The sequence below is a fragment of the Hevea brasiliensis genome, chromosome 7, assembly GCF_030052815.1.
Source record: "Hevea brasiliensis isolate MT/VB/25A 57/8 chromosome 7, ASM3005281v1, whole genome shotgun sequence".
Lineage (NCBI taxonomy): Eukaryota > Viridiplantae > Streptophyta > Magnoliopsida > Malpighiales > Euphorbiaceae > Hevea > Hevea brasiliensis.
Window position 1 is genome coordinate 61,833,252 of NC_079499.1, and position 5,416 is coordinate 61,838,667.

Consider the following 5,416-nt stretch of genomic DNA (forward strand, 5'->3'; position numbering starts at 1 on the left):
TCACTGAGCTACATAGGCTAACTCATCAAAAGGGTGATGAGTACTGGTTCTTTCAGGCGAAACCGCATTATGGGCTCTTTACCGATCTACCCTCCTTGCTGAAGAATTGGAAGAATCGCTTCTTTATTCTGAGGAGCAAGATTCCGAACGATTTTGAGGGTTTCCCATGTAGCTGGCTGCATCTGTGCCCATCACTCCTAAAGCACATCGCCCTGAGTAGGGAAGAGGGCGCAATGGTAATGGAGCTAAAGGATCAGGCGGCCAATCAGAAGTTTTCCTATTTAGATGCAGTGATGGCCGAACTGCATCACTGGATGATGCGACTGGTTACCGGCGAAGAACGCGGGCTTCAGCTCTCTGACCTCAACCTCGGTACTTTCTATATCTCTGATCTCTGAGCCTTAGCAAACTCACTGACTTTTTCTTTGTGCAGGTATGGCGAGCAGCGAGGCTTCCAAAGAGAGCCGAAAGTGGAAGAGAGAGGTATCTAGGAAAGTGCGAGAGATGAAGCATGCCGAGGCCTCAAAGACGCCAAGGCGCGATCCAGGGGAGATGCAGGGAGGCTTGTCCTGACCCTCGGGACCGTCGATCCCTAAAATAGAAGTGGTTCGGTCTCTGCCTCGACAAGAAGAGCTGCCACCACCTCCACCGATTGCTTCGAGTGCGGAAGGGGGTCCTTCCTAACCTACTTCGCAGACCCTTTCCCGTGGTGCTCAAGTCCTGATTCACTCCCTGGAGAAGAACCGATCTGTACGGGAGAATCCGGGCTTGGCAAAGGTTCTGGGAGCTTCCATCTGCCTCCAAAAGGATTGGAACAGGCTAACCCAAGGCAACATCGACGATCTCCTGACCCAGATGATGAGGTTGAGCATGGAGAGCTTAGTGAACCAGCACATCATCAGGGAAAAGGCTCATCATTTGAAGCAGGAGATCTAGAAGGTGGGTCAGGAAGCGGCTTCCGCCCGAGCTCAACTTTCATCCAACCGGGAATATATAGCTAAAATTGAGGGGCGGATGAAATTCTATGAGGATAAATTGGCCGAGTAGGCTCATGCTCTTGAAGAAGCTCAAGCACTCTGAGCTGCTGATGTCGCTCGCCTCACTGAAGAACTTAGAGCGAAAGAAGAAGAGGCAGTGACGAGGGAGGCTAGTGCTTATGTGAACGCCCACGGGGACCTTTTGGCCAAGCTCAAGAAGCGTTATCCCGAGGAGGACTTTTCCTAGATGGTGGACCTGGCTCCCCAAGATGAAGAGGAGAGCGAGGAAAAAGCTGAGGGAGATAGAGAGGGTGAGCAAAATGTAGAACAGGCTGGGGGTGATCCTCCAGCCGAATGACTTGTATTTTATTTTGAAATGAAATGAAATTCTCTCTTTTGTTCAATGACTGGATGTCATCGAAAAGTATCTAAATTGTATAAGCGCCTGACTGTCTGAACCAATTAGAATATCAAACTTAAAAGTGATTATTAATCTAAGTATAAGAGGTCAGAAAAACATTGTAAGCATGAGATCAGCTAAGAACAAACACCGAATGAGACTTAAGATTATTAAAATTGGAAACTTGATTTAAACACTTAAGATTGGAAGCAACATTAAGCCGGATTAAAACCTTAACTTTATTAAACAATTATCCGTAATATTTATAAAAGGGAGATCAGAAATAAGACTGGATGGCACAAAGACCTAATATTGGTTTGATTTTATTTGACGAGAGATCAGAAATGTGACTGACTGGCCAGGAGACTTGATAATTGGTTTCAGAGATCGGTAAGGATTTGAACGATATGGAGACTTGGTATTAGTTCAATTTCTTTGAAGAGAGATTAGAAATGTGATTGACTGACAAGGAGACTTGGTGTCGGTTTGATCCCTATGAAGAGAGATCGGAAATGGATTGAACGACATGGAGACTTGGTGCTGGGGATCAATTTCAAAGTCTATTGATTTCGGGGTTCGACCAAAATATGGTGTCGACAGCTGCCCCTCTTTACATAATTTTTATTGAAGGGAAAAATTTTCCCGTGTAGGAATTATGTAAAGATTCAGACCCATATTTTGGGTGATTGGGTATAAAAACTTTGGAACTCAAAATTAAGGTTAGGAAACTAAAACCAACTTAGGTCAAAGACCTAGGGGTTGGTAACAGGAATTAAAATGCTGAAAAATTAAAATCAAATTAGATCAAGGAACCAGAGGTTGATAATAGAAATTTAAATGCAGGAAATTAAAAATCAACTTAGATCAAGGAACTAGAGGTTGATAACAGAAATTTAAATGTGGGAAATTAAAAATCAACTTAGATCAAGGAACCAGAGGTTGATAACAGAAATTTAAATGCTGGAAAATTAAAATAAACTTAGATCAAGGAACCAGAGGTTGATAACAGAAATTTAAATGCGGAAAATTAAAAATAAACTTAGATCAAGGAACCAGAGGTTGATAACAGAAATTTAAATGCTGGAAAATTAAAAATCAACTTAGATTAAGGAACCAGAGGTTGATAACAGAAATTTAAATTAAAAATCAACTTAGATCAAAGAACCAGAGGTTGATAACAGAAATTTAAATGCTGGAAAATTAAAATCAACTTACAAAGCAAGGCTAACCTGACACGAGAAGTTCTTTCACGACGAAGTGTACTTAACAGGATCCTGAAGATGAACGATTAATTGGAGACAAGTTGCAAGACTTAACCCATCATTTTCCATTCCTTACTCACTTCCCAGGACTCTCTTTCTGTCCTTGACTTTCTTATTTGCGAAAAGCGCCCTTATGGGTTTTCACTTTCCCTTTCGCCCATCTGACTAGAAGCGCCCTTCCAGGTTTTCACCTCTAATTTTTTTTTTTTTTTTTTTTTTTTTTTTTTTTTTTATCATTCCCTGCAAATCTCACAGCAAAGTACATAAGGTTATTAATATCCAAATCCTAAACTTATGACAAAATTCTAATAGATTAATAGCGCATAAAATAAAGAGATAGAAAAAGACAATATTAGAGCGTGAGTCTACGGGAAAGATAAAGCAAAAAGATTAATACGCAAATGTGCGAAGAAGATAGATCAAAGTGAAAGGATGACTTTATTATGGCTTGAGGGATAAAGGTACAGTTTCAAAGAAAAAGGGTACAAGGATAGATCTCACAGATTCCTTGTAGTTGACTCTGAAGTCTCTTAACTGCCATTATTTCAAGTATTCTATTGATGAAGATTCATGCCGTGATGGTTTATTTCCATTCCTAGTCCCATGTTCCCTTCCTTATTTCTCCATTTTCTGGACCTAAGGACGCCCTTTCGATTTTTTACCCTTAGATTTTATTTTCTTTTTTTTTTCTTTTTCTTTCCTTTTCTTTTTCAGGGTGCCTTTTCGGGTTTTCACCGTTCACTCATTTTACAAAAAGCGCCCTTCCGGGTTTTCACCTTCTTTCTCACATTTTGTTAGGGCGTCCTTTCGGATTTTCACCCCCCTTTTTTTATTTATTTTTTAATTTTTTAGGCATAATACCTTTTGACAGTGTCGGAATTCACTGGCCTTGGAAATTCTTCGCCATCCATATGGGTCAAGATTAGGGCCCCACCAGAAAACGCCTTTTTAACCACATAGGGTCCCTCATAGGTTGGCAACCATTTGCCCCGAACATCGTTTTGATTTGGGAGCACCTTTTTCAGGATGAGATCTCCTGGTTGAAATTCGCGTAGGCGGATGCCTTTGTTAAATGCCCTAGCCATTCTTCTCTGGTACAACTGTCCATGGCATGCTACCGCTAGCCTTTTCTCATTTAGCAAATTCAATTGGTCCAACCTTGACTGGATCCATTCTGACTCATCAATCTCTGATTCCTTCAGAATCCTTAGGGAAGGGATTTCTACTTCGATAGGCAGAACAGCTTCCATCCCATATACCAGTGAGTCTGGAGTTGCCCCAGTTGATGTTCTCACAGAGGTCCGGTATGCATGAAGGGCGTAGGGAAGCATATCATGCCAGTCTCTATAGGTAACTGTCATTTTTCGGATTATTCTCTTGAGATTTTTATTTACGGCTTCTACCGCTCCATTCATCTGGGGACGGTATGGTGAGGAATTGAGATGTCGAATCATGTATTGATCACATAATCTTTGGATCTTCGGACCATTCAAATTCTTGTATCAGTGATGATTTTGCTGGGGAGGCCGTGTCGGCAGATAATATTATTTTTGAGGAATTTAAGGAATGTGTTCTGCGTGATGTGAGCATATGATGCCGCTTCGACCCATTTAGAAAAATAGTCAATAGCTACCAGGATAAATCTATGCCCATTGGATGCCTTGGGATTGATGGGACCAATCACGTCGATTCCCCACATTGCGAAAGGCCATAGCGAGACGAGGCTGAACAGCTGATGAGGCGGGACATTTATCGGATCTGCATAGATTTGACATTTATGACACTTTCGAAAGTACTCAATGCAATCCTTCTCCATAGTAGTCCAGAAGAATCCTCGTCTCATGATTTGATTAGCCATCATATGCCCATTAGCATGGGTTGCACAATTCCCCTCATGAGTCTCGAAAAGGATCCTCCTTGCTTCTTTTGCATCTACGCATCTCAACAATTCACCGTTGGAGCTCCTTTTGTATAGAATTTCGCCACTGGGGAAGTATCCCAAAGCTAATCTCCGGATCATTCTCCTTTCATTTCTACTTGCCCCAGGGGGGAATTCTCTGGTTTTGATATAGACCTGGATGTCATGATACCAAGGTTTACCATCAGTTTCTTCCTCGATCATGAAGCAGTACGCCGGCTCACTCCTTGCTTTGATCCGCAATACCTGAGTCGCCTGCCCTTCTTCCATTTGAGCCATTACAACCAGGGTGGCTAAGGCATCTGCAAATTAATTCTTGTCTCGACTGAGGTGAGTGAAAGAGATTTCTTCAAATTTCTTAATCAACTCCAATAGGTACTTTTGATATGGGATTAACTTCGGATCCTTAGTTTGCCATTCTCCCTTAACTTGATAAATGATCAAGGCCGAATCACCATACACCTCTAACTTTCTGACTTTCATTTCGATGACAGCTTGTAAACCCATCATGCAGGCTTCGTATTCTGTGACGTTGTTGGTGCAGTCGAACCTTAATTTGATAGCTTTCGGGAAGTGTTTCCCGTCAGGGGATACCAGCACTGCTCCAATTCCATTACCAGACAAATTAACAGCTCCGTCGAAATACATTTCCCATACATCAGCTGACTCTTTTTCCTTGCTGTCGACTTCGTTAACATGCTCATCGGGGAACTCGAAATCCAAGGCTTCATAATCTTGGATAGGGTTCTCTGCTAGAAGATCGGCGATTACGCTACCTTTCACTGCTTTCCGGGTCATATAGACAAAGTCATATTGAGAGAGTATGACCTGCCATTTCGCTATCCTTCTCGGCACAAAT